The sequence below is a fragment of the Mauremys reevesii genome, linkage group 5 (genome assembly GCF_016161935.1).
Source record: "Mauremys reevesii isolate NIE-2019 linkage group 5, ASM1616193v1, whole genome shotgun sequence".
Classification (NCBI taxonomy): Eukaryota; Metazoa; Chordata; order Testudines; family Geoemydidae; genus Mauremys; species Mauremys reevesii.
In genome coordinates this window covers 101,379,425-101,394,519 of record NC_052627.1, presented here as the reverse complement: position 1 = coordinate 101,394,519, position 15,095 = coordinate 101,379,425, and the positions used below count along the sequence as shown (strand labels likewise).

At 40.2% G+C, this 15,095-nt stretch overlaps 1 protein-coding gene across 1 annotated transcript in view; it reads left to right on the top strand.

Annotated features, from left to right (window-relative positions):
- Positions 1 to 15,095, top strand: part of PCDH7 (protocadherin 7) — a 390,709-nt gene that overhangs the window by 160,049 nt on the left and 215,565 nt on the right. The window lies entirely within an intron of this gene.

Below are 15,095 nucleotides of genomic sequence, written 5' to 3'. Positions count from 1 at the left end.
CAGTGCTGTTTCATTATATAAAAGTTAATAATTGAAGACACAGAAAAAATATTCTGCCGGCCAAATGGAAGAGAACAAAATTGTTCTCATGTTCTCAAAATTCACATTTCCAGGCTTTTACAAGTGTATAATATAAACCATTTATATATAATATTATACACTTGTATATATATGTTTTGAGAGTATATAATCTGCACAAAATTAAGAACACGATACAAGCATTAAACCATTTTCACATGCAGATAATTTTATTGATCGATCGATCAATAGATAGATAGATAGATTCTCTCACATCATTACTATGCAAAAAACAAAAACAAAAAAAACCAGTTTTGCTCAAGATCAGTGGTTATTAAAATTCCAACAGAATTTGACCAGTTCTGGACCATTGTATCAGTGCAGTCTTGTATGTTTTCTTTCTTGTACAAAACACAACAGTAAATACAATTTTAAAATTAATTGATAAAGCAACTTTGAAAATTACAGCAAGGTAAGTAGGTGGAGTTCCCTGCCCTATTCTGAATAGAAACTATACACCCTGAGCTTCTAAATGGCTGAACAGCCTCTGCACAAGCCAGGAAGGCTACACACGGATGACAAAGTAACAAAACAGTTCATGTGGTCTGGGGAGCACAAAGATTGATCACCCCTACAAACTATCTTGGAAAACAGGACTCAAAAAGTGGAGGAAAGTAGACAGGGACATGACTTTGCCCCCAATTCCACACTGCAGAGTGAGACTGGCACACTGGGATATGCAAGCTACTGCATCTTAATGATTGCACAAAGATCAGCATTAAGAGATATTTTGCTTAGCTGAGGCAAAATTTGTGTAGTGGCTACATACATGCAGCTGTGGTTTAAAAGCTATAATCTAGCTCACTGTATTTAGTCCAGATTTACCTCATTTTTGGGATTTGGCTTTATTGGTAATTCAATTAATAAAAATAAAAACATAAATGTCAACCTACTGATAAGCCTTTCCCTAAGCTTAATGGTTCCCCTCAGAGATCTTTTCTGTAGTAGACATAAGGGGTGAGATCTTTACCCTTGCTCCAGCCCTTTTACAGTGATTAAAAGAGCCAGAACAGCTTAAAGAGACACTAAAACCCCATGTCTGGCCAGGGGAGGGTTGCATTATGGAAAACAGTCATAAAGCTGTCTTCTTAGGATCCCTTCACAAGCCCCAGTGTAGGGGGCGTGCTGGGTGCAGGACTAAAAGGTGGGACTGGCTTATCAGGGCCCGGGTTTGCACTACACAGTGCACATAACAGCACACAGGGCAGCCTGGGGAGTGGCTTCCATAACGTAAACAGGTCACCTGGGGTGCTCCTTTTAGAGGCATAGCCCAGTATCCCACCCTAGTTCCTTCAGCCGAAAAATCCACTCCCACCTGCTTTATTCCCAAGGTGGAGTTACTAAACCACTTCTGCCAAAATGATTCAGAGCAATATATCAGCATCTCACTGCAGGGCGACAGGGTGAGTCAACTTAACAAAAGAGCTTTGCCACTTTGTTACATGCATCTTAGAATTTATTTTTGGGTTTTGTTTTTTTTTTCAGCTGCACTGTATAAACTTTAATGCATGATTTTTTTTTTTTGGCAAGAACTAATTTATGTTGCTGTTAATGTGATGCTGTGGGAAGTTACTAATCCAGAGTATGCAGAGTAGGTTTTCCTGTCTTAATACTGAGTTCAATTAACATAAATATGGATGTAGAGTGGAAAATTGGATGAAATAGTATAAATTAGTAGAGGGGAACATATCCAGCATAAAACATTGGAATGGGTTACCTAGGGAGATGGTGAAATCTCCTTCCCTAGAGGTTTTTAAGGTCAGGATTGATGAAGCCCTGGCTGGGATGATTTAGTTGGGGATTGGTCCTGCTTTGAGCACTGCTGTCATTTACTGACACTTTCTTGTACCTTATATTTGGTGAATGCAGAAAACAGAATTCTGTGGGACGGGGCTACATGTATACAAAGGAGATGCAAGGGCTATTTATGTCTTTCAGCCTCTTCCCACCTGCTTGCACACTCTTTCACAAGCAGCTAGGATTTGGCTGCATGGAGGAGCTAAAATAGTAGTTAGGGCAGAACTGGTGCATATGATTTATTCACAGCCATATTGACCCCCTTCATGGAAAAATGAGTGGAAAGAGATAACTTACTCCAAAATAATCCATGGGTCAGAATACAGAAAACTCATCATATTTTTCTTTCACAATCACAGGTGTGTATCTCAGAAAACTCTAGGGTGAAATCTAATGTATATGAAGAGTGGCAGTCTGTAAACCTCCTAGCTCGTTCCCAGCTCAATCATTTTCTGTATTGCCATTAGCGTTCACTACCCCTTTTACAAGGGAGTTAGAAGCCACAGAGCAGAGTTTAATGCTGCATTTCCCATTTACTGCATAATTCACCAGTTTATTAGGGGAACATCCCAGTCTCAGCTCAATCCAGTTTCTGTCTGGCTATGCCCACGAGTTTGTTTGGAGCTCCCTTTTTCCCTGGAGGCAGCTATGCCTTGGTGGGGGAAGGTAGCAGATCTTCTGTATGTGTCCAGCCCTATCTGAAAGTGATGACCATATTTTTCTCCTTTTCACACAATGGAGTGGAAAAGCACAAGGCCCTAGACTTTCAAAGGATTTTTGTTATGAAAAATCAGAAAAGGCTACTAAGGATTGGTTAACACACAGTGAGGGGGAAAGTCCTATTATGAATTGAAAACTGGTAAGGAGTTAGAGCAGGACTAAATGGCCAAATGTCAGCACAGAAAGAGGTCAAGACTAATAAATAGATTAGTACTAGGATCAGTGTTTAATATAGTTATTAAATTATATAATGGATCAAGGATGGAAATGAAGTAGAATTTTTTCCCCAAGGACACATAATGTAGGCTACACTGTTAGAGATAGGAACTCCAGAAGACCTAGACACATATAGCCCATTAGACAAGACAATGGTTGCATACAAGTGCAAGGTAATCCACACTGAAAAGAACAATTTAAATTACCCATATGCATTGATGGTTTCTCAACTAGTTGTAACCACTCAGGAAAAACGATGTAGGCATAACTGAGGAAAGTCTAAAAGTAAAGTTTTAGTCTCTACGATAAAGGGAATAGTGACTAATATGGAAAATATTGTAGTGCCATTTATATAAATGAACGTATCCTCATCACCTGGGATGCTACATTTGGTCACCTCATCTAAAAAAGATTGGAAAGAAATAAAAAAATATGTTCAGATGAATTCAGTGAAAATGATTGGAAGGATATGTGGGCAGTGGGAGTGGATTCTGTACAAGGAGCTGAAGAAAATACTAGATTCGGTGAAATTTCACTTCCCTACACAAAAATCTTAGCACAGCTTCATCTGAAAAGGAAAAGGAGAAATATGATAAAGGTGCATGAAATGTTATAGAATTGATATAAAAATATATGCCCTCTGCTTCGTTGTGTGCCTCTTTTCTGCTGCTGCTGTCATAGGACTGTCATAAAACAAAAAAGTTGCTTGAGCTGGAGACAGATCTACTTAACATCCATTTTGTGGTTCTTTTTCTGCTCCCCAACTTCCCTCATGTGTCTCTTGCTTTTCTAGCCAGCTGTCAGAACTCTTTAAAAGTGTTTGTCTCTCATCTGTTCCTGGAGACCACCCTCCTGGCTGCATCTAGGCATGTCTGGCAGCTGAGAGTCCTCTCTTTGCTCACTCAGCATACTCTCTGTTTCCCAGTTCTTCTCCTGGCACCAACTCAATATCTGCATCTCACTACAAAGCTGGGGAAATTGAGGGGGTGCCATGAGCAGAGAGCATATTTAGTGGTTAGGTGATAGTGATGCCAAATGGCAGCAATAAGCCCCCTACTCATCTGTAATTGGTTGCAGGAGTGAGGGAAAAGAAAGTTGTAAGGCCTAAGAAAAGAGAGAAGGAGAGAGAAAGGGGCTTCAGGTCCTCCAGGCTGAGGGAAAAACATGTCAAATAATGGGAAAGAGAAAGGTGATTCTCAGGAACTTGTATGGGGCAAAAGGAGGAGGAATCAGGAGAGAAGGAGGACTTTGTGGTTAGACAACATGGGTAGGGACCGTGCTGGCTAGGATGGCTGCAGAGTGTGTGGTTTGAATTCCTTTCTGGTGATATTTCAGCAAAGTGAAAGCTCACTGACCTATTCTCCACTAATCCTCAACTGTTGTAATTCTCATAAAATACCGGCTATGGCTACACCATGCGAGCACAGATTTAATAGCAGGGACTGTAGCGAGTTGCTGGATTATTAAGACTTCTTCTTCTTTTTTTTTTTTTTTTACAAAATATACTACAGTATGTTTACTAGTACATTATGAAGTATGAGCATAAATAATTAAAATGGAATCGTCATTGTCAACATCAATGAACAAATGTAACAGCTTTGCTTTTATTGTGCTTATTCACTTAGGAGCAGTCCAGCCACCAGAGTCTGCACTGCAGGGCCATATAGACAAGCCTTGAGTTTCTTTCTGATATAGTGTCTTTATAGGGTCTTATTACCATTTTATTCAACCATTGTATGCAATCTTCATTTGTTAATGATTGTAGCTAATAATCAAGGACTTTATTCTTGTCAAAGTATTTCTCTTCTCTTTTTTTCTGTTGAAGTACTTCTCTAAGGTGTTACAGGCTTCTCATTGAAAAATAATGCCTGTTTAATTTGCCAGTTGTGCATTAAACACAACAATAGGAATTTAGAATGATAGAAATGTGTGACTGTAAGGGGAAACAAAGAGTTGTGTGGGTTGAATGCATTCACGCAGAATAGTAATTGTTCATTAATATTTTGTTTGTTAGTCTTTTAACAAGCTGCTAGCAATTAAGATAGAATACAATGAAAAGTATAATGGCATGTTTTGTCAAAAATCCAGTGCTTAAAGAAACACCTTGAATTTGCGTGATTAGTTGATGTTACTGTTCTTCCACTCTGCAGATCTGTCCCATACACATATCAATGTCATTATATTTATCTCACTAGCATTTGACATTGATTGACTCTCTGAGACTAGTGGTGATTTTCTCATAATATCTTCATCTAGCTTTAGAGCATCATTTTCAAGTATCTGTGGTTGGATAAACACCAACAGCAGTGGAAGTAATGAAGATAAGTAAAACACCAAGGAAAGTGAGCAATAATTATTTTAGTACGGTGATGGTAATGGCTGCTGTTGTCACTGAATTTAAGTGATACTAAATTTCAGTGTCAGTATCACTGTGGTTGTCTGAATTCCTACCCCTCCTTGTTAGGTCTTATGGAAAAGCAAGGAAAGTAAGAGCTGCTGTGATGTCAACCAGTGCTGCTGCCTGAGTGCAGTTCTGATGCTGCAGACTTCATGGGCCTGATTCTTGACTGCCTCATACCTTGGGCCCAAAGGTATTTGTGTAAATAAGGAGTAATGCTGGTATAGAAGTGATGTAAGTTAGGGAATAATCAGTGCTCTTGTGTAGTCTGATACACCTTGGCAAAATGGGCTACATCCCGGGCTGCATCCCAGTTGTGCTTGGGGAATCTTGAGGAGTGTGAGCAAAGGTGCCTTAAACCTCTTTAGTGCCCCTCTTCCCAATCTTGGGATTGTCCAGCCACCAGATTGGTCCACAGGGTAAAGCTGAGAAGTGAATTTATTTGACGAAGTTCCTCCAGAAACCAGACAGGCTTCCAATAATCAGGCTTCCAATAGCCTGCCAGCCACATTATCTATATCTATGTCTATCATATATGCATATAAAGATTATTCCCTGACTTACACCAGTTTTACACCAACATTACTCCATATTTACACAAATACATTAAGGCCCAAGATATATATATATATATAATGCCTCCTCCCCCAGATCCTGGTGTACAATTGCAGTTGAGAGAGGGGTTCTGTAACAGCAAAGGTTTGGTGATTCATCTCTGAATTACCTGGATCTCAATTAAATATAGAAGGGACTCATTCATCCAGCCTTCCATTACAGTACAGGCACAGCTGAACAGGAACTTGAATCACATTGGAGTAAAAACAGTTAGTAATAATTGCTGTGCAGAGACTAGGAAAGTGGCTGAAAGGGCACAGTCCATAAATAATGTAGAGATACCAGGAAACACAATATTTTTCTCTGCTACAAATAATAAGGAGGTACCAATTAGTCCATACTTTCAAAAATACAATAGTGTTAAAAAAGGAGAATACTGGGTTTACTCTATTAAAATTTAAAGAAAGTGCACTCTGCACACTCCAAATTGAGACCCATCTGTATATCCAAAGAGTGTTCTGGAGACCTAACTAGTGAGAAACCCAAGGCACAGAAACAATTCTTGATCTTACTCACAACACAGAATTAAAATGGAAAAGGGAGTTTTCAAAAACAGTCACCAATTCAGATTGAAAAACTCATTGGCAGACATCTTTGTGCAAGGGAATCTTGCAATAGAAGGAAAACCGGGGAGAAAAAAATATACTGGGGATTTTAGAGGACAATTTTGTGTTATAATGGAAAGCATGTGTCAAGCTTAAGTATGATGCAGCTATTACTTTTGCTTTATCTTTCTGCCTAATCTGCCTGTATATACATCCAAAGTGCTGGTAACTGAAATTAGGGTTGGCCATCCCTCAGAAGGTAAAAGTATTAATGTGATTTAATTTTCTTGGTCATATAGGGAATAATTTATCTCAGTCAGTGATGGAGTGGAGGAGAGAGGAGAAGCATGGTTAATGAGACTAAGGAGTAACAGGAAAGAATTCATTATATAACTTGTGGGCAAATTTGAAGGAGGGTTGCAGGGGTTCCCCTTGTGAGCAGACACAGTCGATGGCAGAGTTATCAATATCCATGCCCTGTTAGCAGAGCATGTGGGGGAGAGCAATGTGTGAGCCACGGGTGAGGAGGACCATTAGCAGACACAACTGCATTCCATTTACTGAGTTGCAGTAGCAGTAAGAATTTTTGGGGGTATGGAAGAAATGCTGAGCAGCAACCAGTGGGATTGGTTGGGTCTGGAGCAGCTTTATCATTTTGATTCACAATACTAGAATCACTGGGCATTGGAAATGGTACAGCTAAAACATAAAAGCCCTTAATGATATGTTGCCATGTTTGCCAAGCATTTGGAGACCTCTTGTGTCAATTTGCCTGTGTAATCTCATTATAAATGTATCAGGAGCAACTCCATAATTAAGGATATATTTATTTTTTTCCAGGTATAAATCCCCTTGATAGGCATTGTAATAAAAATTAGTGATCAAAAATTTATCTAGGACAAAGTTTTAGTTTTTACAGGGTTAAAACTGACTCCTTTATGTGATATTTCAACAATATGTCCACTGTTTTTTTTCCCCCTCAGTCATTTTAATTTACAAATGTTTTTGTTTTAAAACTTCAAAGTTTAGGTAGATCTAGATCTAAGCAAGGACTCCAGCTTAAATTAATGTATATGAAATGAAGTTATGAGCTTTATTTGTCATAAATATCCTTATCTGCTCCACTGCAGCTGATGCATAGATACTGTTCTTGAAGATTGTGTCAATGTGGATGCCACAGTTGGAGCTGGCACTGGTTCCCCAACAGAAAGAAGATTGATGTGAGAGGAAGTCAAACATGGCTCCTACCATAGAGAGGCACCACCCCATAGAGAGAAAAAAATATCACTTCGCCAGGGATAGGGAGTTTAAGTCCTTTGCTAAGAGAGTAGTGCTAGGCAAATAGACACAACCAGCATTGATAACAATGAAGGCACCTGCACTGACCATGGTACTGATTACAAGACCAAAGTATGCTCTCACAGAACCATTGAGATCCTCTCTGGGGACATCATCTGTACCAATGCAACATTACGCTTGGAATCACATAAAGACATCCTTCCTTGGCAGTGCCATTTAGAGAATACTACACCTCATCACTCGTCCTACTCCTCTGTCACTGGACTACTCCAAAAAGAGATGCCTTACTGTTACCATCTGAGCGTGATCCTAGAGATCCCTCTTGTATGGTGTCAGTATGAAAGATGCAGGAATAGCACTGGGCTGACCAGTTGCAACCAAGCTAGTAATTGCATATCCTGACACCCTGCCCAGAGTGGCTCTACTAGGAACTGTCATTTCAAATGTCCTGCAGATCCTTCTCCTTTATACTGAGGAAGAGGAGGAGATTGGGCTCTACAGTGGTATCAGTACCCAGATCACAAATTCCTGAGCAAATGGTCAGTGCCCAAAAACTGGGTGGAACAACAGCACCTTCATTCTCCGCAAAGGAGTTATCATTGACATCTGATGAGATGGTGACACCAGCCTTGGCACCAGCATTTGATAACTTCAACGCATTCCAGGATCTCCTAACTGACATAGCAGAGACCCTGGATATCCAAACAATGGTCATACAAGGGAAATCACTCAAACTCTTTGACATCCCAACAGCACCAGTCTGGCCAGAATTGTAATTCTGATCAATGAAGGCATACTGGAAACAGCCAAGGGGCTCTGGCAAACCCCAGCTGCCATCCAGCCTACATCTTAAAGGGTAGAGAAGCAGTATCAGGTGCCTTCATAAAACTTTGAGCACTTTTATTCCCACCCAAACCCAGGATCATTAATAGTTTCAACAGTCACATTCAGTGCCAAGAGAAAAGATGCTTCACACACACAGCTTTTCCAGGATAATGCTTTATATATATATATATATATATATCTATATATATATATATATATATATATATATATATAGGCAGGACCAAATCTTTCAGACTGTCACCATGTCTTTTTACTGACTTAGCCAATAGTCTTAAAGGTCTTAAAGGCTTCAGAAATGTGCCTGTATAAGAAATCTGTACATTGGCTACGTAGAGTGACTCATTGACCTTTGTCAGACACTATGTCTTGGACTTACTTGCCTGATCAGATGCCAAGTTCAGGAGAGTAGTTGTACAATCACTGTTTGACTGATGCAGCTGGAACTCCTCATTCCCAACATCCCGAGGGGCTACTGCTTGCCAGTCACTTACAGTGGAGTCCACATTGACGAATACTCGAAGAAGAAAGAACACTTATTTACCCAACAGCAACTGTGATTCTTTGAGGTGTTATAGTCAGTGTGAACCTCATGACATGCCCTTCATCCCTACTTCCCAGAGCCCTCAGCTACCATGGGCTTCAAATTATGAGGGAACTGAGGGAGGCTTGGGGCCACTCTGCCCTTTATGCCCTTGCAGAAAAGCATGAGGAGAATAGGGTGCAAGTGCAATCCTGACAGACAGTGCTATTACAAAATATCTGATCTTGCATGCACGAGGCACATATGTCCCTACAATGGGTGCCACACTGACTACATCTCAAAGGACTGCAGTTACTATTGTAGGATAGTAACCGGTCTTTCATAATATGTTGACATCTGAGAGCTGATAAATTGATATCGTTGATCAGAGTTTAAGGAATGTATAAAGTGAATTTCCATGTCAGTAATATCATTAATCAAATATATTTACTGAAAGGGTCATAATATATGTAAGTCAACATACATTCCTATTCATTTCCAGTACTCTTTAAAAAAAATGATGGACATTCTACAGTTTTGTGTTGTGCATGAAGGTCAACTATATCTGCAGCCTTAATTCCAAATGCCCCCAGTTAAAGACAGTCAGGTTTTTTCAAAGTAAGTAAAGATGTAATACTTTGGGTTTTTTTAGGATTAGTAGTGTCCTGATCCAGTAGTATACAGATTATACTATCCCAGTTATATGGTGCTTGGCATTTTGTTGTTGATTATTATAAGGGCCATGGTGAACAACATATATATGTCCAGAATTTTCTGTTTTTAATGTGTATTGAATTAATCAATATCAATATTCCTTAATTGTTCTGATAGCAAACATATTGCCATCAATGTCTGTTTCTTTTTATCAGGGCAGTACAGGCCATGATCTTACTCCATGAGGCAAGATACATTGAACATTTTTAATACATTTGACTGTGAAGATTCTTAGAAGTCATGCAATATAGAGTTCAGAATTCTAATGTCTGCATTGTCTCTAAACGTGGAGTAAATGCTGCAAAGTACCAATTAACTTGCACATCATTCTTGGAGAAAGGATTTTGCCAGAATTATATCGCATTCATTTAAAGTCAGTGGAATGGGCTAAATGGGCTGTACTGAACTGAATATTATGTGTGTTAATTTTGTGTCAGATAATTCCTACTCAGACTAGCACTAGAGAAAAATGGCAACATTAAAAGCTGAATGTGTTTTAAAATGTTAACTTTTAATAATTCACAGAAGTTCCATCACATTTTTAAATGTAGAGAATAAATAGTAATAACCATGCTCAGGGCTTTCAACCTTTTCCATACCACATTCCTCTTTTTCATTTCCCCTTGGATCTCCTCTCTGTCTGTCGGGACCTACCTGGGAAATTTAACAATATGAGAAGGGCAGGGGGGTCTCAAATCCCTGACATCTATTCACATCTTCTAGTTGGAGAATGCCTCACATCTCATTAAAGGCATCACTCTACAAGACCCCAAAACCTATAAGCAATAATTTAAATGAAAAAAAAAGGAATTTTCATTTTTAAAGTAATAATCGGATTATTCCGGATCTTGTGATAGGGCAAAATCAGCATGGGTGGAATTTAATTGACACAACCTGACCCCAAAGAAGTGGTGCTAGCTGGAAAGGGAGGATACACTGATTCGTCATACCTCTGAATAGGCTTTCATGTTTTAAAGCAGAACCTCTAGGAGTGGGTGGCAATGAAAACATTTGGGATTGAATGTCCAGTGGGGGAATTGCAAAGAAGTTGCCTCAAATTGGTATTTCAGTGACTTCTTCTGCCTAGTGGTAAACAGAAAAAGTGTGTGTGGCAAGGAGTTTGGGGGAAGCGGGCAAAAATCACAAAGCACACCTCTTGCACTACATTCTTGATTTACCATAACCTTATTCATACCCTACAATTATCGATGGTCTGAGCTGTGGCTGAGTAGTTCCATGGTGGAACCTGGGATGAACCATGGTCTTTGCATTTTAGGGCCAGATCCTGAAAAGTGGTGAGCATCTCTGTGAGGTTCAGAACATCACCAACTTCAACTAACTTGTAATTGTAGTTAGCACCTTGTAGGAAGGATCAGACCTTTAGTGTATTTCTACACTGCAGCAGAGAGCGTACTTCCTAGCATGAGTAGACAGATGCACTCTAGCTAGCATGCTAAAAATATCAGTGTAGCTGGGATAGCATGGGCAGTGGCTCAGGCTAACTGCATGAGTACGTACCATGGGCATCTGGGCAAAGTTGTACTAATGCATTAGACTGAGCTGCTGCCTGTGCTACGCCTGGCTACACTGCCATGTTTAGTGTGCTAGCTACAGCAAAGCTAGCATATGTCTGTTTACTCATGCTGGGAAGCATGCTCCCAGCTGCAGTTAGGGTGATCAGATGTCCCGATTTTATAGGGACAGGCCCAATTTTTGGGTCTTTTTCTTATATAGGCTCCTATTACACCCTACCTCCGTCCTGATTTTTCACATTTGCTGTCTGGTCACCTTACCTGCAGTGCAGATGTTCCCTTATTTGTTATGGGCCCTGATCTGATCACCCAGTCTCTCTTGCAGATAACTCCTGGCTTGATAGATTATATCCATTTTGCAGAACAGCATCTAAGTCTGAATCCAGATTTTTTTTGTGGGTAGGGGTATGTAGTTGGGTCACCATGTAGGCACACTTTTCTGCATAGTGCCAGAATTTATTATTATTTATTTGTAATGCGGTAACACCTAGGAACCTCAGACTTGGACCAGGACCCCATTGTAATAAGTACTGTACAAACACAGAGCATGATGATCCCTGCCTCAAAGACCTTCTAGTCTAAGTAATGAGCTGAGAGGACATCTAAGGAGATTCGTAAAACAGTTGTGCAGTCAGGGAGAATTTAGCTAATACATGCGACCATCACTCCTTGAACCCTACTCCAGACAAAGCCTTTAACAGAACCGTAAGACCTAGCCTCACATCTCTGTATGCTAACCATCATGCACCAGTTTATCAGCTGGTGCAAATCAGCAAAACTCCATGGCAATTAAAATGAATGGAGTTGCATCAGTTTACATCATCTGGAGTTCTCCCTACCCTTTGCAGTTTTCTGTACCTGTATATATGTGTCTTGTCTCTACTTGTTACTGTGTTGTCTTTTATATGTTTCACTGTTTACTGTGGGAGTGAATATGAGTTATCCCTGCTTGTCTGATATCTCACATTATAGGATGCTTGCACTGCAGCATGTTACAATACACATTTGTCAAGGGAGAATGTAACCATCAGACTTGCATATTTATATATTATCTCAACTGGGAAGCAGAATACATTCCTCTTGCCAAAAAACAGCTGCATATATATGTCTTATGTACACATGCTGTTCTGATTAAAAACAAAGCTTCTTCCCTTCCTGTCTTAAAGTTGGGGTATTTTTTTAGAATACTATTTACAATAGTTTCAGGCATTCACTTTTATAGCATATTCTGCCACATGAACATGAGGTTAAGGGGAGCGTTGGCTAGGACAGATACACTGCACCTCAGCCACACAGCAGGCAAGATAACGGAATGTCTTCCTTTTTCTGTGTTCATGTAATATGGACGCTATCCTGCTTCCACTGAGCAGAGTTTTATCACTTATTTCAGCAGGAACAGGATTGCAACCTTTTTCTTCATTTGGGGAGTTAGGTAGGGAAAATACATTTCTCTTCAATCTTCCTCTGGTAAGTTTTCTGTATGAACTGGTGGATTTAGCCAATGTGAGGTCTATGCAGTGATCTTCTGTGACTCAGACTGCAGAGCTCTCGAGTCATTGATCACACCAAATTGCTCACAGCTATTCTGTACCTTTAGTATTGTGTCACATATCACCACTCTTCACCAGGACTGGAATTTAGAATGCCTCTTCTCCCCACCCACCCTGGCGGAAGCACATTCAATGTCTCTCTGTGGGGGTGGCACTCATCCCAGGTTACATTTACTTACTGTGTAGAGGTTATACATATTCTACTCTAAAACGCTGCTATTTTGCTGCACTCCTTCTAAGGCAGAATGAAAGTCACAATACAAAAGAAATGTGCTGTGCAGCACTGGTTCAGATGCTCTCCACTGCATTGCTCAGTTGCTCCTGCCATCCTCTCTAAACATAATAACTCACCTGTGTAAGTGTAATGTTGTCATTATAAATGAAAATATAAATAGCAGTTCAAGGGGGAAGGAGAAAAGTTAAGAAGTATCATGTTACAGAATATGTAAACATTGAGTGACTTCCTACTTTTCAGTTCAGTGTGTCAGCCCTGCTTCAAAGCTAGAAATGAGAGGGGTTGAGTTATTTAAAAATAACTGCAGTGGTATCATCTTATAACTAAGTTGCTTTTCCTGTCACAGAGCAACCACAAAGTAAAGAAATAACTATAGCAACCATGTCAGAAGAGTGGAAATAGCCTGTGAGTTCTGTCAATGTAATGAGAATAGTGATCTTTACTGGACTTACTTATTCTTAACTTTCCATATAGTTACACACTTGTGTTTGAGAGTATTCTTAAATTATCTGAAAAAAAGTCATGGTAGAGAAAAATGGCAGATTATCAAGAAGACATATCTGTGGCATCCATTTAAAATTCTTTAAATTCCAATGGAGTGACAAAATGCAGTGAGTAGAAGTGGCTCTCTCCAGTACTAAAGATAACATGATAGCTAGTTACTGAGCTCTAAAACTATAAGGACAAAGGACTTTCCCATTACTTAAATACAAGGCATATGTGAACATATGCATATGTGTGTAAACTTTCAATAGCAAATAACACAATATGTAATCTAACCTATGACATGGAATACAAATGATCCAAACATCTCACAGTTCTGAATATTAAGGGTCTTATTCTACCCTACTGTTTTAAAACACCTGGGAAGGGCTCTAAAATTCCTATGAGGTTCAACAAGCTGATTTGCTGCAGAATGTTCCATTTAAGGAGGAGGGGCTTCTGGTCTTATGGTGTGGCAAGGGATATAACCATCACAGTCAATCTTGCTGAGGTTCCTTAGCGGAAAAGAAGCTTAGATCACACGGGGCCAGGGTCCCTGCACAGAACCTCTAACCCTCTCTATTGCTGTCTGTCCCCTTTTATCACTTTAGTAGCATTGGCTCTCCACATCTTTTGTGGTTTATTTGCCCCATTTTGCACTGTTTACACTTACCTTTCTTCTCCTCATAGTGGACGTACTGTAGAGCCATGAATAAAACTGAAATACCGTCACTCTATAGCAACAAACATAAGCAAACTTTAAAGTATGAAGATTTAGCATGACAATACCACAGGTCTGTTAACCTCAATTTTTTCCTTATATTTACAGCAACAATCAAGTTTATAACCTGTGCAGATTTACTTGTTCCAGGAGTTTTTGTTTATTAGTTTATATCCATAATGCTACCTAGTTACCAACCCATTGAACATTAGCACTTAAATATTGCTTTACACCTTCCAAGCATACCTCAGTCAAACAAAGGGACCCATCTTTAAACCCGTGTGGAGGATTGTAGTTTTTGTTAGTATTCATGTTTGCACAGTGCTTTGAAAATCCAAAGTGATAATGTCATTATGATTGTTAAAATGACAGCAAGGTGAAATTATATATACATTTTAGATTGCAACAAAACCAGGGGCGGCTCTATGTTTTTTGCCGCTCCAAGCATGTGCCTGGGGCGGCAAGCCACGGGGGGCAGCCTGCCGGTCGCTGTGAGGGCGGCAGGCAGGTGGCTTTCAGCGGCGTTTCTGCAGGAGGTCCGCTGGTAACGTGGTTTCGGCGGCACGCCTGCAAGAGGTCCACCAGTGCTGCGCCATCAGCGTCCGTGCTGCCAAATTGCCGCCGAAGCCATGGGAGCGATGGACCTCCTGCAGGCGCGCCACTGAAAGACACTTGTCTGCTGCCCTCACAGCAACCAGCAGGCCGCCCCCCGGGGCTTGCCGCCCCAGGCATGTGCTTGGAGTGCTGGTGCCTGGAGCCGCCCCTGAACAAAACCTGTAACACCAGAAAACTAGACTATATTTTAACTTCTAATCTGTTTGCACAT